This window comes from Delphinapterus leucas, chromosome 3, assembly GCF_059928025.1.
Source record: "Delphinapterus leucas isolate spDelLeu-1000000601 "Yukka" chromosome 3, BTC_Dleu_Yukka2, whole genome shotgun sequence".
Lineage (NCBI taxonomy): Eukaryota > Metazoa > Chordata > Mammalia > Artiodactyla > Monodontidae > Delphinapterus > Delphinapterus leucas.
Genome location: NC_143131.1, coordinates 2,233,036 through 2,257,881, shown reverse-complemented (window position 1 = coordinate 2,257,881; position 24,846 = coordinate 2,233,036). Strand labels below are relative to the sequence as shown.

The window sequence follows — 24,846 nt, the reverse complement described above, 5'->3', positions numbered from 1 at the left end:
CTGTGCTTCCCTTTGCCTCACCCGGCCTCTCATCCCAGGCCTCGGCGTGGAGCCCAGCGATGGGACCTCCATCAAGGGCTCCCCACGGGGGGCACCCTGGGCTGCTGGGCTTCTCTCCTCCCCTAAAAAGGGGGCTCAGTCCTCACGTGCTGACCCCTGACTGCCTGGGGCAGGGTCGCGCCCGCAGACATGGGAAACGGAGTGATAACTGGCTGCTCCGCGTGCTACTGCGAGCAGCGGATGGGTGGGGAGGGGGGAGGATGAAAGACCATCCCCGCACTGGGCATCCACTCAGCTCAGTCCCGTAAATCGCCCAGGGAGCTGGGAAGCAGCTCGACCCGCCCCCCGACCTTCAGGGCCAACCCGGGGCCAGGCCCCTCCTGTCGGCCCCCTACTCCGGGGAAGCTGGGTGCACATCTGAGCGCTGAGACGCGGGTCAGGGAGCAGGGGCGGGAGAGAGAGTAGAGAGACCCCGGGCCAGGCCCAAGCTGGAGGCGGCCAGGAGCCTGGGGGGCTGTGGGAGGCCACTGAGTGGGGGGCGCCGGGCACGACCTGCTTTCCGTTCGGCGATCGGAAGGGTCGACACAGAGCCTTCTCTCTCCCGCCTCCCCCGCTGCCCCTGCCCCCGGCCACGGTAAGCAAGTCCCCACGGCCGGAGGCCACGCAGGGCCTGGAGCTGGCTGGGCGGACACAGAGGCCGGGCCCCGGGCCCCACGCACCCGCCGAGCCCCGTGACACCCAGCCACCCAGTGGCCAGAGGGAGTCGGGGAAGCCCCTGCCGCAGGGGGCCCGGCCATCTGGGTGTCTGGTGTCCTGCTGGGCAGTTGGGTGATCATGGGGGGCAGGCCTGTGACTCAGCACAGGGAGAGACCCCAGTGACCAGGAGCACGGGGAGATACGGAATGTTCCGGGGCTCCTGTTGCCTGATGGTCACAGAGGGTCTCTTGTCTCCCCAGTGCAGCTTGGCCAGGGTAGGGCATGGGGGGCACCTAGGGCGAGGCCTCCAGTCTCCCGAGCGCCTCCCTGAGTGGTGTCTACATACAGGAGGTGGGAGAACATGCAGCCCGGGGACGGCCCAGGGCAGGGGATTCTCATGCTGCTGCGACCCCTGTTCTGAGGCCACTGTGCACCTGCTCCCTCCTCAGCCGGGCGGGGGCAGGGGCACCGCCTCTCTCATCCTGTCCGGTGAGCCCCCCAGATTCCCAGGAGTCTTGAGTCGGTGGTCGGTGGGGGCCCCGTACACTGTTTCTCAAGGCCCCGGGGTGCCTGCCTGTGTGTAGCCAAGCGAGTGGGAGGGAGGCTCTGGGGTCAGGGCTCTGCGTGGCCCCGTGATGCTGGGCGGTCCCTCCACCTTGTCACCCCTGTAATGGGGATAATCATGGCCTCTCCAGCCAAACATGGGTGGTGAGGATAAGGCAAGGCAGCCGTCAGCAGGCGGGACGCTGGGCTTGTCTGGCACCCAAGACGCCTGCCCACCTGTGCGGGGCCCGGCGTGGGCGTGGCTTGCCCCCTGGGGGAGATGGAGCCCCGGGTGTCACCCTCGTCCCGGCAGGGCTGTGTCTGGGGGAGTGTCGGGGGGCCGCCCTCCCCCAGGCAGCCAGAGGGGCCCCCGAGTCTCCCAGCTTTAAGCCACCTTCTCCCTCAAGCTTGAGCCGGCGCCCTCGCTCTGCCCAACTTTGCTTTTTCAGCATCACTGCACGGTTCCTGTTCTGAGTTTGCCGAGGGCACGCAGCAGGTAAAGGATTTGCTTTGAAGGGGTGGCTCTGACCCCTCTGAGGCTCAGAGACCTGCCCAGACGGGCCGGGCCCATTTCGGGCGGTGTCCTCATGGCATCCACGGCACCCGGTTGAGGAGCATCCCCCAGGCCCCGACATGTGACCACAGGGAGGAGAGCGAAAGCCTGCACCCCCCACAACCTGGCTGTCTGGGGGGACGACACTCTCAGAGGGTCCCAGCCCAACTCCTGTTCCCCCAGCTCTCCCCTCGCATCCACCCAAGTCGACAGAAACTTCCAGCTGTTACTGCCTCTCACACCTGTGGTGGCCCGTGTGCTCCGCCTGCGGTGCCCACGTGCCGTCCAGCCCCTCCTCACAGCCCATGGCAGCTGTGGCCCCGGCCTCCTGGACCCTGTCCCGGGCGGGGCAGCCACCTTCTCCCATGTCCCTGCTGCTGCCGCCCAGCCCTCCAGGCGTAGGGACTCCTTAACCAGTGGGGCGGCAAGGCCACTTCCCAGCTCAGGACCCACAAGACCTCCCCGCTCCCCTCTGACCGGACGCCCCTCACAGTGTCCTCGCCCCCTCTGCTTCGGCAACAGCGGCCTCATTGCCTGTAGGACGTGTGCCAGCACGGTCCCGCCTCGGCGCCTCTGCACGTGCGGCCCCGGAGCTGGGGTGCCCCTCCCCACCTCCTCCACGTGGCTGGCACGTCCTTGGTCCCCAGGAAGCCCCCTCCTCCTTGTGTGTTTGTTTACTGCCTGGACACACCTTCCGGCCACTCTAAGTCCCATGGAGCCTGGGAATCTGAGTGTTTGCACGACTGCCCAGACAGGACAGGTGCTCAGAAATCATCCACTGGGTGGGTGAACGAGTGAATGGGCGAGCGAACAGAGCCAGCGAACCTTTCAGGGCGAACCACCTGCACCTGCGTCACAGGTGAAGTCCAGAGTCCTTCCCCCTGCGGGTGGATATAGAATCTTGAGAGGCTGTGTGTCTTAATCCCTTCAGGCCGCCCTAACAGAAACCTACAGGCTGGTGGCGGGGGTCTTATTTCTCACGGTTCTGGAGGCTGGAGGCCCGAGACCGGGTGCCAGCAGGGTCAGGTTCCGGTGAGGCCTCTCGGGTGCAGACGCCGCCTTCTCGCCGTGGCCTCATGGGCAGAGAACAGAGCGGAGGCCCCACAAGGACACTGACCCCCGAGGAGGCCCCACTCTCACGGGCTCACCTCCCCTGAGTCACCTCCAGACACCTTCACGGAGGGGTTAGGGCTTCAATGTATGAACCGGGCAGGACACGGCATCCTATTCATATCACGTGGTCAATAGAAACTTTATGAATTGAGCATTCTAAACGCCTAGGGGGGTGCGGGGCAATACTCTGGTCCAAGGGGGCCCCCGAGGATCTTCCAAGTCCAGCTTAGAAGGGGAGGCATTCCCACGTGACTCCACGGGGGCAACCTGGACGTATCAGGTTGATTCAGGTTGGGGCAGGGGGTTCTGTTGATCTCGGTGATGAGGCCTCGAGTCTTGGGCGGGCACTGGACACACGTGACAGAGAAGGAAGGGGCCTCAGGGCTTGGCGACCCCTTCTCCCAGCAGGCGGGCTCATCCGGGGGGGTGTTTGAGCCGGAACGTGGTGGCCTCGTCAGGCCCAGGATTCCGCAGAGAAGCAGGGGCACCGCCCACGGGACCTCTTCCTACAGACACACCTGGGGGGTGCACACGTGTGTGCATGTGCACGTGTGTGTCCTCATCGCAGCCCTGCTTTTAATAGATGAAATAGTTGGAAACGCCCTAATGCTCGCCAAAGGGAAGAAGCACAGTGACCACACCACCGGGTAGGACACCACGCAGCCCTTAAAACGGTCAGAATCTGCACCAACTCGTGAGGAAGAATGTCCAGGGCTCGCTGTTGAGAGAAAACACAGCCGGTCTCAGAACATATTTTTGCCACAATCCTATTTGTACAAAAATCATTCCGTCTGCATTTGCGTGGGGAACCTCTGGAAAGACACACATTAAATTGTTAGCAGAAGTTACTTCTGTTGGGGGTGGGAGACTTTTGTTTCAGTTCTGGACTTTTCCTTTTCTACAATAAACACATGTTTTTTAATAGATGGGGGGGGAAGCTTTTAAACATTGCAAGTGTGAGGAGAAGGCTTGAAGTGTGGCAGAGTGCGGCCCCCTCTAGCCCGGGAGCGTTCGTTCCGGGGACTGTGTGTGGGGTTGAGGTGGGCAAGGATCCCATGCAGGGCAGTCTCGCTCAGAGGACTGGTTAGCTGGTTAGCCAGCGCTCAGGCAGTTGACTTTGCTCCTAAGGTAACCGACTAGCCCTGCAGCTCCAGGCAGGGCAGCCTCCACTAGGGAGGGCCAAGGGGCAGGGGCAATTCCAGAAAGAGAGGCCAAGGAGATGCTTTGAGAACTTTGTTTCCTTTAGACCAGTGCATGGGACCCGAGTTTGTGTGGCCTGGGTGGGTACAGGTTTATTCATTTGGCTTTAAAGGTATAACAAGAATAAGTACCAAGATCCTCCGCCGATGTCCAGGATGAAAGCCGATGCAGGGCCATGATGGTTAGGCCGGTGTCTCACCAGAACCAGGCAGACATCGAGCCCAGCGGCTGGGCTCTGGGCGCCACCCTCCGTTCCGGCGACCGCACCCCGAGCGCTGGGCTGGTTCTCTGACCGTCGGGGGCTGGACCCTGGACCCCCAGCCCCCGTGCTGCCTCCACAGCCTGGAGGGGGACGGGGGCTCTGCAGGGACAGCCCACGGACAGACCTTTCTCTTTCCAGGTGGTTCTGTAAATCAGCCACACAAGCCATGCTGGGAAAAGTGGGTGCTCTTCCTTCAGTGAAGAGAAAGAGAAACAGAGCTTCTCTCTGGCTTTAAAGACACCAATGGCCCAGACCCAAGCAAAGCTGAAGGGGAAGAAAAGATGTTATTCTTTCGTTCCTTTACCCCAAACTTCCCTCAGCTGCACACGTGCTGAGAGGGCAACAGGTATGTGGTGTGGAGGGGAGACCAGGGGCCTGAGCAGAGGACAGGGACCCCCAGGCCAGGGGCCAACCTGTGGACAAGGCCATCTCAGCAGTTCCCTCCGCCTGTCACTCCTCCCTCCCTGCTGGAGACCCGGCCCCTCCCCTGCAGCCACACTGCACCCCCCAGCGCGCCCTTCACCCCGTGAAGTGTCATTGGTCCGTCCTCTGTCCCTCCTGCAGGTGCCAGGAGAGCAGGGCAGCAGCCGACAGGGCTCGAGGGGCAAGAAGCCGGGGGGGACCCAAGGCTGGCTCAGCGCCTGCCCCCACCCATGCACACACGCACACACACAGGTCTATGCACGGCACACACATGCCCGTGGTGCCCATGCAGACACACACAAGTACGTGTGCACACACAGCTGTGCACAACATCACCAAGCCTTCCAGGCCTTAAGAACAGACGGAGGGCTTCCCTGGTGGCGCAGTGGTTGGGAGTCCGCCTGCCGATGCAGGGTCCGCGGGTTCGTGACCCGGTCCGGGAAGATCGCACATGCCACGGAGCGGCTGGGCCCGTGCGCCATGGCCGCTGAGCCTGCGCGTCCGGAGCCTGTGCTCCACAACGGGAGAGGCCACAACAGTGAGAGGCCCGCGTACCGCAAAAAAAAAAAAAAAAAAAAGGAACAGAGGGAGCCGCTACACGTCCCCTCCCCAGACACCCACGTCTGCCATCTGACCCTTTGCACATCAGAGCCAAAGGTCACGGCCTCCCCCTGAATTTCAAAAGCAAGAGTGAACTCCTAACAGTGGTAGGGAACAGACGTGCTCCCCGACAGCTCAGGCCCAGGTGGCTGGGGGCCAACCACGTGTGGCCTGGCTTCTCCTCAACAACTAGACCAGGGCGCGGAAGGGACACCCACCTGGTGGGCCCAGCACAGAGGCCCCGGAGACCACCCCAGGTGGGCTTCTGCACACCGAGCTCTGGACGGAGGGGTCATGCCCACGGCAGGGTTTCCTTTGCTGGGTTGCACTGTTGGCCTAAAGCAGGTGCAATACCCAGACGCACGTCGGGGAGGCGTCGCTGTGACTGCCCTGGGTGCAGAGGAGGAGGTCCCCACCCCACGCCCAGCCCTGCTGGGGAGGCCTTGGCGCCCCAGGCTCCCTGCCTCCCCCACTAGCCCTGGAGCTTTCTCTGAGACCAGGCCCGAGAAGGGAAATGATCCCGGGGCCCTGGGGGCAGAAGGGGGTGCAGCTGGCTTCGGACCCCGGGTGGCCCCCCGGGTGAGTTCCGGGCCATCTCAGGATGATAACGCACTCCCCCAGGCCGGGAAGGTCTAGGTGAGACGCACGGGAGCCCCTGGAGGGGCGTCTGCGTGGCCCTGCTCAGGGGGTGCTGTGGGGCCATCCCTGCTGGCCGCGGGCAAGCTGGCGGCCCTGGCTCCCTGCAGCGCCCCACTGGGGCCCTGGAAACGCCCTTGCCAGGGGCTGGAGAAGCAGGCAGATCCCAGGAGCCAGCGGCCAGATGCTGTCTGCGAGGAAAGAGCATTAACCCCTGCTGTTGTTCTAACCTCAGTAAGGTCGTTCCACAGAAAACGGCCAGCTCGCTGTCTGCTGTGGCCAAATGACAGTCAGAGACGTCAGCGTTACTCAGGCCAGAATCCACCAGGTTCACTGAGATGCCGTCGATCACACTAGAGCCCGAAGGAGCCCACAGCCTGGGGACACTTACTCCCTTTTTTCTTCAAAGGTCTTTAAAATACAGTCCATTTTCTTTCATTCAGTAATTTTACTTCTAGACATTATTTCTAAGGAACCACTGAACAGAAGGATTGTTGCCCAGAGACGTTCTTCACGGCTGTCCTGACAGCAGCGAAGGCCTGGGGGGGGACGAGCGGGGACGAGCTGGTGGAGCCTGGTGACCGGAGCACGGATGCCCACGCAGACGTAAAAATGCCGTCGGAGAAACTTTCTGTTGACACAGGAGACACTCATAATTTTACATGAGTAAGTCAGACGTAAAACCAGAAAACACGTGGTACCTACACTGAAAGGTGTAGGTGTGGTTGTTTTGGTTTTTTTTTTTGTGGTACGCAGGCCTCTCACTGTTGTGGCCTCTCCTGTTGCGGAGCACAGGCTCCGGACGCGCAGGCTCAGCGGCCATGGCTCACGGGCCCAGCCGCTCCGTGACACGTGGGATCTTCCTGGACCGGGGCACGAACCCGCGTCCCCTGCGTCGGCAGGCGGACTCTCAACCACTGTGCCACCAGGGAAGCCCTAGGTGTAGTTTTAATGTCCTTCTTCGTAGCTTTCTATATTTAAAATTTTTTCTACACTGAGCATATACTGTTTTGATCTTTTAAAATCTACCGAAAAATCTTACATTAATTTTTTTCACAAGTCACACCACTCATCCAACTCAAGTGTATATTCCAGTGGCTTCAGTATCGTCACTGCACTGCACAGCCATCAACTGGATCCAAGTTTACAGCATGTTCACCATCCCGAACAGAAGCCCCGCCACTCCCCACCCCCTCCCCCAGCCCCTGCAGCGCTGACCCACTCACTTCCTGCCTCTGTGATGTGCCTGTTCCAGACATTTCACATTCGTGGAATGTGTGTCTGGCTTCTTCCACGATGTTTTCGAGGTTCATCCATGACGGGGTTTCACCAGAGCCCGTCCCTCTTTACGGCTGGGGGATCCCGCTGCAGGGGGGCCACACCCGGCTTACCCGAGCATCAGTTGGGGAACGCGGGCTGTCTGCACATTTGGCTGTGTGAACACGTGGGCACGTGGTTTGTCTGCGTCCCCTTTAGTATCCCACGTGCCCTCTGCCCCCTGCCCTCATGGGGACACGCCCCACCCCGCCCTCCAGCTGCATCAGCTGGAGCTGAGAGAGAGAAGGGGATAAACAGAAGGTTCTGGAAGATAAGCAAGAGTTCCAGCCTGGAGTGGGCATCACCGTGCAGCCCTGCCCTTCCCACCCACTGCGGCCCTGTGGGAAACTGCCGCCCCGCCCAGGAACACTGTCGGGCCGTCTGACATCCCCCAGGAGAACAGGGCAGGCAAGGGGTCACGGGGGACACCAGGCAGGGCAGCCCCGAAGGGCAGCTTCCCGCACCAGCCACCACAGGCTCCGTGTCTATGGCAACTGCAGAACATTTTGGACACAAAGTGGACGTGTGTGTGAGACAATAGGGGCCGCAGGAGGACAGAGTGCGTGGAATCAGTAGGGCAGCTGCTTGTTTCGACCCCTTGCCCGTGGGCCGGTCTGCGCCTGAAGACCAAGACCCTGACCTTCCCTGGGAACTGGGCTGCGGCCTGGCAGGAGGGGCCCCTGGGGAAGGTACCAGGGAAAGGATCCTGAGGGAGGAGGAAGGCTCAGCTCTGTCCCCTCCCCCGTGGCCTCCCCTCCCCCTGCCCCCCTCCCCCACCCCCTCCAGGTCCCCATCCTGATGGATTGTGTGGCCGAGCCCTTGGTGACCAGGTATGAATGTCACATCTCTTGCCCCACCGCTCCGGAGGCCACAAGTAAAGCAGGTCTCACTGGGCTCCGCTCCAGGTGTGCAGGGGGCCGGACCCCCAGGGCTACTGGGGGACTCCATTCCCGCCCCTCCCAGCTTCTTGAGGCCCCTCGTGGCCCTGGGCTCACAGCCCTCCCCATCTCAGAGCCGGCAACGCAACTGAGTGCACCCTCTGACTCTCCGTCTCCCCCCGCCCCGGAAGGACCCCTGTGACTGCCCCGGAAGGACCCCTGTGACTGCACCGGGCCACCCCGATGACCCAGGATCACATCCCCACCTCGAGGCCAGCTGGTCAGAGCTTAATCCCCCTTTGCCACATAGCCTAACGTATCTGCTCCCGGGTCTGGGGATTAGAACGCAGAGGTCTTTGTGGGTTCTGCCCGTTGCATTCAGCATTCAGATGCACGTATATTCAGATGGGCGCAGAGGTGACCTTGGGAAATGTGCATGGATGCCTGATGCCACCTCTTCCCAGGGACCACAAGTTCCTCTGAGGAGTTTCAGGGAATCATGGATTCTTCCTGCTGAATTTCATTCCCATTCTCACCCACACCCTCATGGCAGCGCCCAGAGCAGACTCAGCCCTGCCCAGGCTGAGAGAGACAGAGACAGAGAGAGATACAGAGAGACAGAGACAGAGATACAAAGAGACAGAGACAGAGAGATACAGAGAGACAGAGACAGAGAGACAGAGACAGAGAGGGATACAGAGAGACAGAGACAGAGTGTATGGCGAGCGTCAGTGTGGACTGAGCCATTTTCAGGGTGAGACGCTGCTTCTTTCTGCACGGGAGACACCGCGGCCGAGGCTCCGGCAGGGGACGCGGCTGCCCAGACACAGCAGGCGGCATTGCTCGGCTGCCCGTGGCCCTGGGAGCCCCAATCTGGAAACGGGTGGTTGAGTGCCCCTGAGAACGTCTTCACCGTGTGTTTTTATCTCCCAATCCCTTTTCACCCGAGCGAAGAGCTCAGGGCCAGGAACAGCCCACTCACTCGGGTGCGGGGGGGGGGGGGGGGCGGGCGGAGGGCTCCGCCCCCAGACACACGCGTGGTTTCCTCGGGAGTGAAGGTGCTCGGGGCAGGACCGGCAAGCAGTGTGCGTCTGTTTCTCCTGTTCGACGCGGGTAAACGTTCCGGAGGGCGGCTCCCACGTGCAGCTTGATTGACCCGAGACAGAAGTGGTGCCCGCTCCCCGTCCCTGCCTTCGCCGAGGGCTGCGACCCCCACCTGCACCCCCCCCCCCCCCCCCCCCCCGCCCAGGAGGCGGCTGGTCTCCGCTCTGGCTTCTGGTCGGTGCAGCTTCCGTCCCGGGATGGCCAGGCCCTGAACTCACCGGCTGCGGGTGCAGCCTCGGCGGGAGGCCCGACTCTCCCCTCCCGCGGCCCCCATCCCTGCCCCTCGGGCTCCACCACCCACCCGGCCTCCGCAGAGTCTGCTGCTGTGGTCTGAGCTGTGTCTCCCGGCTTAATGGGACACGGAGCCCCTTGCTGTCGCCTGGAAAAGCCCCTGGATGTGCCTTCGTGTCCGGAGTGAGCTCCCTCCTGACGGGCTCCAGCCGCCCGCGTCAGACCGGCGTGTCCCGGAGTCTCCCGGGCTGGGGCTGGCCTTCCCTCCCTGGAGTCTTGGATGCACAGACGTTCTCAACTTTCATACTGCCCCGTTCCTCCCTCTTTTCTTCTGAGTCATGCTGTCTCTGCCCGGTTTGAGAAATCTGCCCCCGGGTCATGAGGCTATTTTCCTGTGTCCTTTCAGATCCATTTCAAACTTATTTTCGTTTTTGATGTGAAGCGTGGGTCAAGGTCCGTGTTCCCCTCCCATGCAGATACTCGGTCGACTGGACACCGTTTATTGAGAAGACTTCCCTTATGGGCAGCGGTGCGTTTGTCCAGGCCACGCGACTCGGGTGCTCGGGTCCATTTCACTGTTGTGGCCTCGCCTCACCTCACGGCCGAGGGTCCATGGCCGCCCACAGCCCACCCCTGAGGGTCTGAGGGGTGTGGAAGCTGCTGGGGCGGGGGGGAGACAGGTGTGCCCCCCCAGGCCCATCTCCCATCGCCTCCGCAGGCTCAGCCCCACAGAGGGCCCTTTATGAGCCGCTGGGGTGTCCAAAGTTCTCCGGAGAGGAGGAACGCATTGTTTTCCAGGAAAGTTTTAACGAGGCCCTCCAGCCAAGATGGCACAAGAGGAATACAGGAGCACAATTGAATCCTTTATTTGAAAACGTTCAGACTAGGCTGTTTTTACAGACACATTCTGGCCTGATCCCCCCTCTCTGCCCGCTTCATGCCGCTGTGGCTTTCACGGGGAGCGGGCTGACGTTTCCCTCTGACGGCATCTTTTAGAGCTCGATGGCAGCAGGAAGAAACAATTCCTACCAAAGTCGAGAGGAAAAGAAAGCATCTCAAGTGAACCAGAACAACTTTTACTTATTCCCGTTTCAAAAGGCAGCGCCCACAAGGACAAAGCAGATGTTTGCCATGCGGGCCACAGAGCCTGCGACTTCCCGGCTGACGGCCATCCAGGGCAGAGAGGACGGCGCCTTGAGAACTGCTCTCGTCGTCCTCGCTGTAGGGAAGGAACAACTGATATGTTGATAAATGCATGAAAATAAGAAAAGCAAATGCACGAAAGGAATGCAGGTCTCCAGGAGCCACCCCGCGGGTCCCTGTGGACCAGCCGGACGGTGCGGGTCCACACCCTACTGGGCCCTCACCACCGATCCGACGGCTACACCCCATCCCAGCAACTGTCTGCAAATGCGACTTGATTTGGGAGGAGTCATGTGCTTCCCGTGAGCGGACGTGGGCTCCTCGTTTCTGAGCCTGACTCTCTCACCAGCACTCAGGTCCCCAGGACAACCTGCCTGAGAGCACGGTGTCCCCTCCTGCCCTGTCGCAGGCGCCTCGTGGACAAAGACAGGGTCTCGAGCAGACGTGGTGGCCCTGACCGCCTCCCAGTGTGACGAGTGGCTGTTTGCTGAAGGTGCGGGCCGGGCTACGGGGGCTGCCACAGGAACTGCCCCAGAGGCTGTGGTGTGGCATCCCCGCACCTGTGTGTGGTGATGTGCAGGAAGGATCCAGTTCATTCATTCGGGCTTCAACAGCACGTGGTACCAGCTTTATGAAATGTTCAGTAAGACAAAGGGTAAAGCAAACACACCAGAGGCCACGTGAGAAGGTGGGACACTTGTTGTCCCCAGTGTTCAGTGAACATCCTTCAAATTGGCCTGTAAAGTGAATCCCAATGGTCGTCGTTGGAAACTTGTAACAAAATAATTCTTAAGTTTATCTGGAGAAAAGAATCCAATAATAGCCAGGGAAGTCCTAAAAAGACAGAGTAAGGAGGAGTGACTTTCCCTAAGAGATGTTAAAATATATGAAACTCCGCGTGGCAGGGGTGTGAAGCCGGCAGTGGATTCCAGGATTTCAGGAAGTTACTGTTGATTGAGACAGCATTTCAGGTCGGGTGTGAAGAGACGGAGCTTTCTAAAATGGTTTTAACACTGAAAATAACACTGATCTCTTCTTCATGTCTTATGCCCAAACCGACATGTTGATTACACTATGTAAAAATACCCATCCGTATTTTATTCTAATCCTTTATGGTTCCACTTCTGACTCTCGCTTACTTTTGGAGCTTGGGTGCAGAGTTCATCAAACCTCTCACTTCTGGAACGTGCGCTGTTCCAGTGGGTCACTTCTGGTCCAGCTACGTTGCTTTATGCCCTGCCCTGTTCCTCCAGCGAGTTCCATGTAGCCCCCCAATGCGACTGGGTATGTCCTTGTTTGTGTATGAACCGTGCGAACACACAGGGTGCTTCCCGAGCTGATTTTAGTGGCATAATTGATATTCGCAATGATATTACTCATAATTGTTGATGTTTTAAACTTAACACTGTTTTAAAGCTACGTCCAGATTTACGCTATTATCCACACAGCCGGTTTGCTGATTCTCAAACCTGCTGCGTCTGGAATAGCCTGGGGTTTCAGAACAAATTGTGTCTGGTACCAGCCCCAGAGACTGTGACTGATGGCATCTGGGGTGCAGCCTGGGTGCCGCATGTCTTAAAAGCAGGCCAAGTGGTTGCCACGTGCGCAGAGGTGAAGGGCTGCCCTGCTCACTGCCTCTGGGGGCGGGCTAGGCACCACCTCACCTTCAGCCGGTGGCCACCACCATCCTCCTCCCCAGAGAAGGTGGCAGTGATAGGCGAGCCCGTCTCCCTGGCCCTCTGCCTGCATCCCCCGATGGTGCCCCAGGGGCAGGGTAAGTGCCCATCACCCAGGTTCTTCTCCATTGCTCTCCAGATGCCCGCAATGCCGGTCCCCCCGCCGGGCGGTGCTTCCCAGCACCCCGCCTTCTCCCCCCATCTGGTGGGCGTGAAGTGACAGTCTGCTGCTTGCCCTTGCCTGCCCCCACTCCCCGTTACAGGTGAGGCTGCTCACTCACCTGAGTGCCCCTCTGTGCATCGCCCACCCACCTCCTCTGCCCCAGTCCTGGCTCCCCCTTGCCTGGTGGTGGGCAGGAGCTCTGGTGGGTTCTTCAGGGCAGAGACCCTGGCAGGTTTCTGACGATGGAAACGGCTCCCCTCCGCCTGTTGCTCATCCACAGTGTTGCCTACAATACCCTCCACGGAACACACGCATCTAACTTTGATGCAGGCAAACCCAGCAGGTTTTCACCTTACGGTTTGTGGTTTTTGCGTTGTGAAGACAGTCTTACATTTTCCTCTGTTAGCTTCAAGGATTATGATTTCACTTTTGGAGCTTTATTCCAGCTCCCCCTTTTTGCATATGGTGTGAGGCAGGGATGACACAGGTAGTAGCCAGTGTTCACACCTCTGACTGGACCGGGCATCCTTTCTCCGTGGATATCTGGCATAGAGCTGGTCCCACGTGTGGGGCTGCACTTCGGCTCTCCCTGCCTGTCCTTGCAAACCAGCCCCCTGCCTTATTGCCACGCCGTGTCTCGGAGTCAGTAGCGGCAAGAACAGCTCCTCTTCCCATTTCACAGCTCTGGAGAGTCTGTTCCTATTAAACCTGGCTGCTGCTGGTAGAGGATACACTATAGTATTGACTTTCTCCTGGGTTAGGTCAGACTGTTTGCCGATTGATCCTGTGCATTGTCTGTAGATGATCCAATCATCCATCTACTCCTAACTGCGTTACTTTGGAGTCAGGAACCTACAAAGCTCTTTTGAAACGCGGTGGGGGTGGAGGTCACCCTTATTGCTCCTGGTCTTGGAGAAGTGCACCAGCTCCTCTGCTGCGTGTCCCATAGAAGAGGGTAAGAAAGTGCATCTGACGTGGTGGGGGCTGTGGCCTTGGTGGCCCTAAGTCTCTGATTGCAGCCCTAATTCTCCAGTGGGTATTGGACTATCACATTTTCGGTTTCTTCTCACACTAATTTTGGCATTCTTTATTTTCCCAGAAATGTTTGTTTTACTTAGGTTCTTGAATTTATCGGTGTTTAGTTGATAATCTTCCCTTTCGTTGCTTTCTTGTCTACACAGTTGACATAAATTGACTTATTATTTAGTTAACAGTTCTGAATAATATATCCATATGGTTTAATAAATATATAGAAAGGTAGAGAGTGAAAATTATCCCCCCTGCTAACTTTCCCTGTTCCATTCCTTCAAGAGGTAATCAGCTGTAATTCTTTTTCGTGCATGCTTCCAGAGGTTTTCTTCTTTTAATTTACATACAAGAAATATTATACAAGAAAACAAAAGTCTGCCCCCCCTTTTTACAAAAGAGACAAGTTATCCTTGAAATATGTCAGCTGGCTTTTCAGCATCTATGGAAAACATATTATGATATTTGCAGGTCTTCTAATATCTGATCATCATAGCCCCATTTGGTCCTAATGTGTTGCTGGATTCTGTTAGCTAAGATGTTAAAAAGGCTTTTGCATCAACATTCATGATGCAAGATTGGCCTGTTTTATTTTTGATGCATTCCAGACTTTGATGTTATATGCAATTTGTAAAAAGAATCTAGAATTGTCTATTCCTATTCTATGCTCTAAAACAGCTTAAAGGGCAGGTCTGGTGCTTTTTTCAGAGGTAGGTCTTTGACAAATTCCACTATTTTTTTCCATGGAAAGTGGTCTATTTAAAGTTTATATGTCTTCAAGTTCCGTTTGGTAAAGTATATTTTTCTATAAAGTTTTCCATCTGACAGAGGTTTAAATTGATTTTGACAATAATCAATTCTGATTTTTAAAAATTTACTCTCTTTCCATAGCTATTTCCCCTTATTACTTTTTCCAATTAAAAAAAAGTTGGGACTTCCCTGGCGGTCCAGTGGTTAAGGCTCCGCACTGCCACTGCGGAGGGGACGTGGGTTCCATCCCTGGTCGGGGAATTAAGATTCTGCATTCCACATGGCGTGGCCAAAACAATAAAAAATGAAAAAATTTTAGTAAAATACACATAACATAAAATGTACCACGTTAATGATTTTAAGTGTATGTTCAGTGGTATTAAATATATTCAGACTGTTGTGTAACCATCACCACCATCCAGCTCCGTAACTCTTTTCATCTTGCAAAACTGAACCGCTGTACCCATTACACAATAAGCCCCTCCCCCACTCGGTTCCTGGCACCCACCACCTACTTTGCATTTCTCTGAATTGATGACTCTAGGTACCTCGTATAAGTGGGATCACACAGTATTTGTCTCTTTGTGACTGGCTTATTTCCCTCAGCACAATGTCCTCAAGGTTCAACCATGTTGTAGCATTTCTTGTTTGACTGCATACGATTTATATTGATTTCTTTTTTAATGTTTTACCATTCTTGCATATTCAGATTATACCTCAATTGGCTATGGTGTATATCTGCATACACAGTTGACTGTGACTTGCTAATTTTTAAAGCACGTTTGTGTCCATGCTCATGTCAGAGATTGCTGTAATGTTTCTTTCTTGCAATGACCTTGTGGTCAGATATGAATAATGAGGTCATTTTGTTCTCTTAAATCAAGTTGTGAAGTATCACCTCTTTTTTTTCTCTTCCCTAGAAGAGTTTGTGTAAGACTGATGTCATTTCTTCCACAGCATTTGGAAGAATTTACTGGTGAAGCCAACTGGATCTGGAGTTTTTGTGGGAATGTTTTTAGTAGGACTATTTATGGTGTTTTTTTAAAAATTAATTTATTTTTGGCTGCGTTGGGTCTTCATAACTGCATGTGGGCTTTCTCTAGCTGTGGCAAGCGGGGGCTACTCTTGGCTGCAGTGCGCAGGCTTCTCATTGTGGTGGCTTCTCTTGTGGAGCACGGGCTCCAGGCATGTGGGCTTCAGTAGCTGTGGTGCATGGGCTCAGTAGTGTGGCACTCAGGCTCAGTAGTTGTGGCTCTCGGGCTCGACAGCACAAGCTCAGTAGTTGTGGCTCACGGGGTTCATTGCTCTGCGGCATGTGGGATCTTCCCGGACCAGGGCTTGTACCCATGTCGCCTGCATTGGCAGGCGGATTCTTAACCACTGCACCACCAGGGAAGCCCCAGTAGGACTATTTAGACTTAAATTTTTTTCTTGTATTAGTTTCGGCAAGTTGCATTTTTCAGAATTTGTTCAATTTATCTACATTGTCAAGATTATTGGCATAAATTGTTCAGCATGTCCTTTCGTGAGTCAATATCTGTGGGATCCTTAGTGATGTCTCCATTCTCATCTTTGACACTGTTAATTGTGCCTCCCTATCTTCCTCTTGATTAAACTTTCTAGGAGTTTATCATTTTAATTATTCTATTTCAAGCAAACAATCTTTGGCTACTGATTTCTTTTCTCCTGTATGATTTATATTTCATTAATTACTGATTTTATCATTGCTGTATTCTTTCTAATTGAGTGTTATTGTTTAATTTTTTGTTGCAATGTAAATAGAAGTGAGAGTTTTCTTTCTTCTTCCCTGACAGCAAGGAAAACAAAGGGAATCGCAAACCAGCTAGAGAAGAAACACAGCCTGGCCTGAAAGAGTTAATCACTCCTTGTTTTACTTTAACCGTCACTGATTTGTAGTAACTAGATTTGTACTTTACAAAGCTAACCTCACTCCCTGACACTATGTAATTTACATTCGGCACCCATCACCCCTGACTCCGTGTGAGTTACACCCCCTGCCTCTCACTCCCTAACCTTATTATGTCCAGAACTTACATTCTATACGCCCCTCATAACAAATCACCCCCTATAGTATTTGCATTTCAGAAACGAGGTCACCGCCGATAAACCAGAGGCAAACGTATGCAATTACCAGACTGCTGGACCCCAATTACCAGGCGGCCTGATGCCAGCTATGACTGTTTTGAAATAATGCAAAGGAAAGGAGGAATGCAAGACCTTCACTAATTTTATCCTCACCCTATACCCCGGACTGCGAGAGCCCCACATATAAAATCCTCTCTGATTCTCAAAGGGGGGGGTGCCCAGTTCTTGAGGCGCTAGCCAGCTGTGTCTTCCCTTCTGCCTAGCAGAAAAGTAAAGCCATCTCTCTCTTCCTCCAACATCCCTGTCTCCGTATTTCTGTTCGGCCTCGGTGCACAGGGAAGCCGAGATTTTGGCAATATTTTCTCGAATTCTTGAGTAAAGTACTTATTTCTTTGATATTCAGCATTTTGCCTAATATATGCAATTGAAAGCTATACATTTTCTTTTCTTTTTTTTTTTTTTTTTGGCTGCAGCTTGTGGGATCTTAGTTCCCAGACTAGGGATCAAACCTGGGACCACGGCAATGAAAGCACTGAGTCCTAACCACTGGATGGCCAGGAAATTCCCCAAAGTTGTACATTTTCCTTTCAGTATAGCTTTAACTATGCCACACAAGTTTTTTGTTTGTTTTGGGTTTTTTTTTTGCGGTACGTGGGCCTCTCACTGCTGTGGCCTCTCCCGTTGCAGAGCACAGGCTCCGGACGCGCAGGCTCAGTGGCCATGGCTCACGGGCCCAGCCGCTCCGCAGCATGTGGGATCTTCCTGGACCGGGGCATGAACCTGTGTCCCCTGCATCGGCAGGTGGACTCCCAACCACTGCGCCACCAGGGAAGCCCCACACAAGTTTTTATACTTCATATTTTTATCATCATCCAATTCAAAATATCTCCTAATTTCCATTGGGACTTCTCTCTGACTAATGGATCATTTAGAACTTTTATCATGTTATTTTCAAACATTTGGGATTTCCTCACTTTGTACCTTTTGGTTACTGATTTCTAGGTTAATTTCAATGTGGTCATAGAGTATTGTATGTTTTGAACACTTCAAAAGTCGTTGAGGGATGCAAAAGGTCATCAGTTTTGGTAAATGTTCCTTGTGCACTTGGAAAAAGAAGTATATACTGCAGTCATCGATTAGATGCAGGGCTCTGTGCATGTCAACCAGGTCAGATTTGTTTATCATGATTTTCAAATCTTCAATATTTCCGCTGATTTTTGTCTGTTTGTGTGGTGTACCTTTCCCCATCCTTTCAGGCTGAGGTACTCACATTTACATGTGTTACTTGGAGGAACAATTGTTTGTTTTGTTTTGTTTTTTGTAATCCAGCCTGACAATCTTTGTCTTCAGTTAGAGGATTAATGTATTTTAATGATTTAACGAAATAATAATTATTTTTGGTGTAACTAATGGTACATTTGTGTCAAAGTTACCATATTACAGTTTGCTTTGTAGTGGTCCCCTCTGTCCCTTTTAAATCTTTCTCTGACACAGTTTGACTAATATCTAAATATTTCCTATTATTTCCCCTAAATACGATTTCTATTTTTCTTTTAATGATTTCCCCCATGCATCCTTGATATATTAGAGTTAGCACTCAGCCTCCTGGACAAAGCAACCACACTTCAACTCTTGAATCCCATTTACCTATCCTAGCTTTTTTTTTTTTCTTTCTGTATCCTAATTTTACATTTATTTAAATTCTACGAGATACTGTATTGCTGCAGTCAGTCAGCAGCAATACAATATCTGGGTTTCCCCACATATGTACCCTTTCTATTGTTTTCCACAATTTGCTCTATTATCTTTCTTTAAAAAAACAAGATTTCCCTTCTGCCTGAAAATTTTCCTTTAACACGTATTTTAGTGAAAATTGCTATTGGCAAATTCTCTCAATTTTTGTTCATTTTAGTATATCTTAACTTCAGATTTACTCTCAAAAAGCATTTTAACTGGATAGAGAATTCTAGGTGAGCTGTTATTTCCCCAGGATTTTAAATATACCCTTCAATTGTCTCCCAGCTTCCATCATTTTGTGAACAAGTCAGCTGTCTGTAACCCTGTTTACAATTTTCCCTTTATTTACATTTTTGACAGTTGGACTATGATGTGCCCAGGTGTGCTTTCCTTGTGTCCATTTTGCTTCATGTTTGTAGATTTTCACAAATATGTGGTTTGATGTCTTCCATTGCCTTGGGAATTTCTTGACCAGCATTTCTTCAAATAGTTCCTGCCCCTCGTTCTCTCTCTTCTCCTTCTGGGATTCCCATCCATGCATGTTGTAGCTTTTCACTAAATCTCAGGTGTTTTTATGCTCCTTTTGATATTTTCTGCCGACCTCTCTGCCAGCTCACTGACTTCTATTCTGTGCTCTAACCCATCACTAAATCCACCTTTCAGGTACTTAATTTCAATTAATGTAGATTTAGCTCTAGTATTTCCATTGATTAAAAAAACGATTTCAGTTCTCCTGTGAAACTGCTCATCCTGTCATATTTCTGTTTATATATTAATAGTTAATTTAATTGTTTAAAACTGGCAGGGAAGGGTTAAAAACAGTTAATTTAAAATCCACATCTGGTAAGTCCAGCATCTGTTCACATTCGATACTGTTTACATTGTCTTTTTGTCCCAAGGTTTTTGGCCACTTGGTCCTTGGTATGGTTGGAAAGTTTGAGGGTGTTGTGGATACCACGAATGGAAACAGAGGTCTTGGATGATGTATTTTCCTCCAAAGATCAGTTAATTCACTTCTAGGGGGAAGTGAGCTCTGAGTCAAGAAATCTAAACACCCAAGAAGTTTAAAAATCACAAAGAAAGAGCCACAAACCAGGGAGCTTATAACATCTGAAGCAGAAGTGTTAGGACAGATTATCTCAAATAAGTATGACAAATATGCTTTAAAAATAAAGGAAGACATTAGCAATAGGAAAAAGAAAAAAATAGCCTGAAAAAAGAAGAAAGTAGAAATAGTAGGTACACAACAGTTGAAAGAACAAACTATTTTGAGGGCATAATAAAGCTATTCTTACAAGGTCTCAAAAGATTTGCCAACAAAACCCACAATGAAAACATTTTTGGAGGAAACCTCAAAATATAAAGAAACAAACCCAGAAAAGCTGCAAGAGATGTGAGAAGAAAACAAGAAAGATTAAAACTATAACTTTATAAAGTTTGTTGTTGTCTTAAGAAAAAACTAAGACCAAAGAAAAGAAACATGGACACACGTATGTACGAACCCAGAACAAGAACTCCCGGTAGTTTCAACAGATGAGGGACCAGGACGTGGAGACCAGGGGTTCTGAGAGCCACTAAACCCTCCTCTGGTCGAGTGAGCATTTGCTATCAATCTGAATAAAGGCAGAAGCAAGAAAAATGAATGAGAAAACGTAGAGCAAATTGAACTTTAAGAGGTGATAGGAAACGTCCAAATACATCACTGATCTGAAAACCTGGGTGGGCTGACAGGGCTGTGCCAGGCCTCCTGGGTTTGCTGGACACCTCTTCTCAGTTCCCTTCACCTCACTGACCTTTCCTCCTGGTCCCCAGCCTCAGAGTTCAAGCGCCTAGGTCTCTGTACTGGGACGCATGGGTGTGTCCTTCTGGTGGTCACGTGATGCCCTTGGCTCCTTCCCCTGGGACCCCAGATGTGCATTTCCATGACATCCACTCTGGGTGCCCCTCCAGCACGTTCATTACGTGTCCCCCATATCTCCCCTGCTCTCAGGAAGCGGCAGCCCCTCCTCTAGGGGCTCCAGATGAAACCCCAGGATTCTCCTGGCAGCCCCCTCACACTCCACCCAGCCATGAGCAGACGCTCTCAGCTCTCCTGCCAACCCACCCAGGACCCAGGCACTCGCCCCCCTGTCCCCATACAGCCGCCCTGGGCACTGGCCACAGCCTCCTGGCAGGTCTTGCTCTTATGCCCCCCATAGTGTATCCTCCATGGGGAGCCAGGCCCAGCCACCCCCTAAGAAGCCCCCTGTGCCCACCCTCCTCCCTCCCGGTAGGAGCTAGAGTCCCCAAAACGCCTGCAGCCCCAGGTCATTGCCCGCCCTCCCCAGCTTCCTCCAGCCCAACCCACTTGTCCTGCCCCCAGGATAGGAGCTCTCTGGGCCGGGTCCCACAGGCCTTCAGTTTCTGCTCAGAGGCTGCACCATGGACGCACCCCATCCCCTGGGCCCCTGCTTTCACGGTCGCCGCGTGGACATGGCACACAGACATGTTCATGGCTTCCCAGCCTCACCAGGCGGCTGCACCCTGGGCCCAGGGCAGGGCAGCCCCCAGTGCAGGGGCCAGTGCCCCCAGGGCAGAGGCACTACTCAGGGGTCCAGCTCTGTCCTTCCGTCCAGCCCCCTCATATGGAAGTAATACTGGGCCTCATACAAGATCCTGGTTCTTGTTTCAAATTATGAAACAAACATTCTCCCCCGATAATACCACGTCAGGCCACGAGTGAGGCTTTGAATTCCAGCTTCAAGGGGAAGTTTAATTAGCTCTCAACCATAGCATGTAGGTTTGTAGTAAGTTGGATGCCGTCCCCTGCTACCAATTAAAAGTAACTATCAGACACATCCCTTTGAATTATTTGAATCTACACGCATGTTATGCCCTTCACAGAGACTTCGTGAACAAAAGTATAAACTTCAAAAATAATTAATGCAATTTAAGGACAAAAAAATAAGCTTCAAAGCCCCACAAAACAGCAGAACTTCATCAAAGCAGAGAAAGCAAATCTGTTTCCAGTTAGGATTTGAAACCCGACCAGCGGCCCAGGGTCTAATCTTGAGAGGAGGCTTGCGAAACACTTTGGAAGGAGGCCACCATGCCCTCCCCGCCTCTGCAGTCATGACACAGCTTCGTGCCCAGAAGGACAGGAGGACGTCTGTCCTCACTGTTCTAAGGGAAGAAGTTCCCTTTGCTCTGAGAAGAGTCTGCCCAACGCCCAGCGAGATGCTGTCTAAAGGTCCGCTCTAGGCTACGCTACTTCCTAGTACAAGCCCTTCTCCCCGTTGGGCCTTTTCTAGAATCTTCAGTTCAGGGCCTCCCGTGCATGAGTATTCACTAAAAGTCTGTTAAAAAGACAAGCTACGTGTTAAAATGCATAAAAGGTTAGTTGTAAGTGTTCATCACACCGACCTACTTGAGAATTAGTCGTTGGTTCCGGATGAGACCCCCGTCACTCCGGAAAGCACACAAGATCCTTTAAAATGGACCTGTCGGTGTTGCATCTCATCTCGTGACTCTGGTGGTCCAGGAGGGCAGAAACCAACCGCGTTAAAGGCCCTTGGCCTCCCTTCCTGTTTTTCTCTGCCCAGAGTCCCCGGAGGGGAGAACACAGGCCTCCTTGGAAATCCGCTCTTAAGTTTAAGCTCTGGCCAGGAACTCACTCTTTGTCAGCATCTCCATGACACCATGTTAAGTCAATTAAGGCAAAACTCGAGTCCCTGGCCCACGTGGGCTGAACAGTGGACAAAGCTGACAGGCTGTTTGATGTAGCCGCTGCCCAGACCATCTGTCTCAACCTTTGATCTCCTTTGGGCCCCCGTTTCTCCCCCGGTTCATTAGAGCTCAGGAGGTGAACGGTTTGCTCAGGAGCCCCCTCACCCACCCAGAGTCCCAGTGTGGCGTCCCTGTGTCTCCGAGGAGACGGGGCGCACTCCTGCCTCACGTGGCCCAGCGGTGGGCGACGTCACCTGCCCAGGTGAGGCAGGCCAGCCCTCCCAGGCTCCGGCTCCTGCAGAAAGGCCGGCAGACCGGCGAGCCTGCTCCCCCAAGCCTGCCGTGCCCGCAGTTTGTACGACGCTCGGACCTCCTGCGTCCCCTGCCCTGACGGCTCACCACTCACCCCGCCGGCGTGTGTCGGTCCCTAGTGTGTGTAGGGCGCTCGGTGGGCACAGGGACATCGGGGAGACAGCTCCTGCTCTGAGAGCCCTGGAAGCCGAGAGGGAGGGAAGTAAAGCACCGAAGAGGAGAGGAGGGCGGGTCCCTCTGCTGGGGGCGGCCCCTCGGGAGGAAGGGGACACACGCCCATCGCCCCCGGCCCCTGCTGAGACCTGGGCACCCCTGCCTCTCCCACGCGTCCCCGCTGGATGTGGTGCGAGGTCAGGGTTCTCATCGTCCCCAGGTCCTCCCTCCGCTCCGGGGGCCTCTCCGGGTGCTCTGGGGCGGAGTGGCTGCGGCCCGGCTCTCGGCCCTCTGGGCGGGACCGACACTCTGCAAGTCATAAAGACAGGATTCGATGCAGGTTTAGCACATGCAACCCCTCCCCAGGCGAGCACTCAGAGCGAAGCAGAGGGAACGCCAGGGGCCTGTGGGCACGTCCCGTCACCCAGCTGGGCTCCCGTGGAGAAGAGGGGGCACGACATGCCACACCCAGAGACACCCCCCCCTCCGTGGGCTGTTCGTGGTCCATCTGGTTCCCTTTGTACAAATTGGAGGGTGAGGTGTGAGTTCCGTGACACGCGTGAGACTCTGGTCCTGGTCTGTCTGCCAAGCGTCCGGCACCTTTACCACGGAACCGCCAGCGAAAGAGGACTCGCGCGGCGCCTCCCTGCAGGACGGCGACAACTGCGCGGAAGGCGGCAGCCGGAAGTTCCGGGGGGAGGGGTGCGCATGCGCATGGGAACACAAACAGCCAACCTGGCCCGGCGCGGCCATGGGGCCCACGTGACCGCCTGATGGCCACGGGGCGGGGCCTTTTCTCCCGGAGAAGCAGGCCCTCGGGCTGGAGGGAGGGGCCGCTCAGGGCAGGGCTGGCCCGACGCTCTCTCAGCGCGGACGCCCTCAGGGCTGGGCCCGCAGAGGGTTGGGCCCCAGGCCTCGGGTCACTCGGCCGAAACCAGCCGAGCACAGAGCCGGCGGCACCGCGGGTGCTCTCGGTTCTCGGACAGCCCTGGGCCGGGGCTGAGGGGCGGCGGCGGCGCCACCCACGTGGCCTGCCTGTGCTCTCCGGGCGCCTGAGACCCGGGCCCTGAGCGCCTGGCGGGGGAGGGAAGGCAGCACTTCCGGTGCCCGGGTTCGCCCGAAAATTCACGAGAAAAGCGGGTGAGGCGTAGCATGTTCTCCGTGGGAGAGGTTTGGTTACACGTTCATTTCGCTAAGGGATTCAGCCTCTCCTTTTTCCCTTGTGTCAGTTTTGGAAAATTGTGTTTATTGAGGATCTCATCCATTTCCTTTGTATTTTCAAATGTAACAGCGCAAAGTGTTTCAGAGTGCGCTCTTACAGCCTTTCACGTCCGCAGAACACACAGCAACATCACTTTTTATTTTCGATGTTAGTAATTTAGGCCTTTTCCCCTTTTCGTTCACTTTTGTCAGAGTTTTATCAGTGTTTTTGATCTTTTCAAAGAGCCATCTTTTTAAAAACAATGCTTTACCCTGTGGGGTTTTTATGTTATTAGCTTCTGTCCTTATCTTTATTATTTCCTTCCTGCCACTTTCATTGGCTTTAATTTGCTTTTCTTTAATTTCTGAAGATGGAAATTAGGTCATTGTTTTTAAATTCTTTTTTTCCCTAAATATTCATTTAAGGCTATAAAACCACTGCATCCCCCAAGTTTAAATTTGTCATGTTCATTGCTCAGTCCAAATACGTTCTAATTTCCATGGTGATTTATTTTTGACCCACGGGTTATCCAAAAGGTTATTGCTTAATTTGCAAACATTCAAGGATTTCTTAAGTCGTGTTTCTGCTGTCCCGCTGCAGTTAGAGAAAACACGCTCCAGCGATCCAGTCCTTCAGTTCTGCGGAATCTTGCCTCGTGACCCACTTGTCAGTTCAATGTCCTGCGTACCTTTGAAAGGCTTGTGTTTTATGCACTGAACGCGCTGGTCTACATTTGTCAATTATGTAAATGTGTTTTACAAACCTATGTCTTTACGCAGTTTGTTCCCAGTTGCTAAGCTTCATGTGCTAAAATCTCCCGCGATGACTGTGGACTCACCCACTTTATCTCTTTGGTTCTGTGGACCTGACATCCGTCACCACTTAGGCTGTGTCTCGTGCACAGATCAGAATCACCGCACCGCCCGCTGGATGGCCTTTTCACCCCCGTGAACACTCCAGCCCCACAGTCTGCCCCGACCTTGACCTTAGGGTCCAGCAGGTGTTCGCAGCGCCGGCCCGGTGCCCCCCTGCCCCGCCCCTCCCACGTGAGGCACCGCGTGAGCCCGCCGCATCCCGGGTCCCACACGACACCCTGGCCATCGGATGTGGCGGCGGGCGGCCCTTCCGTGGCCTCCACTCCACCTGCATTCTGGTGCCTCCACCTGGGATGCGCTTCCTCCACCCGAGTAACTCACCTGGCGTTTCCTTCGGTGCCGGCCCCTGGCAACATCTTATCTCTGGTATTCAGCCTGGAATGTCTGTTCCGTCTTCGTGTTGAAGGCTACTCACATGGGTACAGGAGTCTGGATGTACTCAC

General features: G+C 54.0%; 1 long non-coding RNA gene across 2 annotated transcripts; it reads right to left on the bottom strand.

Annotated features, from left to right (window-relative positions):
- Positions 1–2,998: 2,998 nt before the first annotated feature.
- On the bottom strand, positions 2,999–22,977 carry LOC115802638 (uncharacterized). 2 transcript variants are annotated; one of them, XR_004023143.2, is made up of 3 exons: positions 22,269–22,977; positions 4,237–4,631; positions 2,999–3,623 (listed from the first exon to the last, which is right to left on the bottom strand). It is a non-coding gene; the product is annotated as an uncharacterized LOC115802638 (long non-coding RNA). The 2 variants fall into 2 exon arrangements; XR_004023145.2 differs by lacking the exon at positions 22,269–22,977 and adding an exon at positions 7,253–8,070.
- Positions 22,978–24,846: the final 1,869 nt, after the last annotated feature.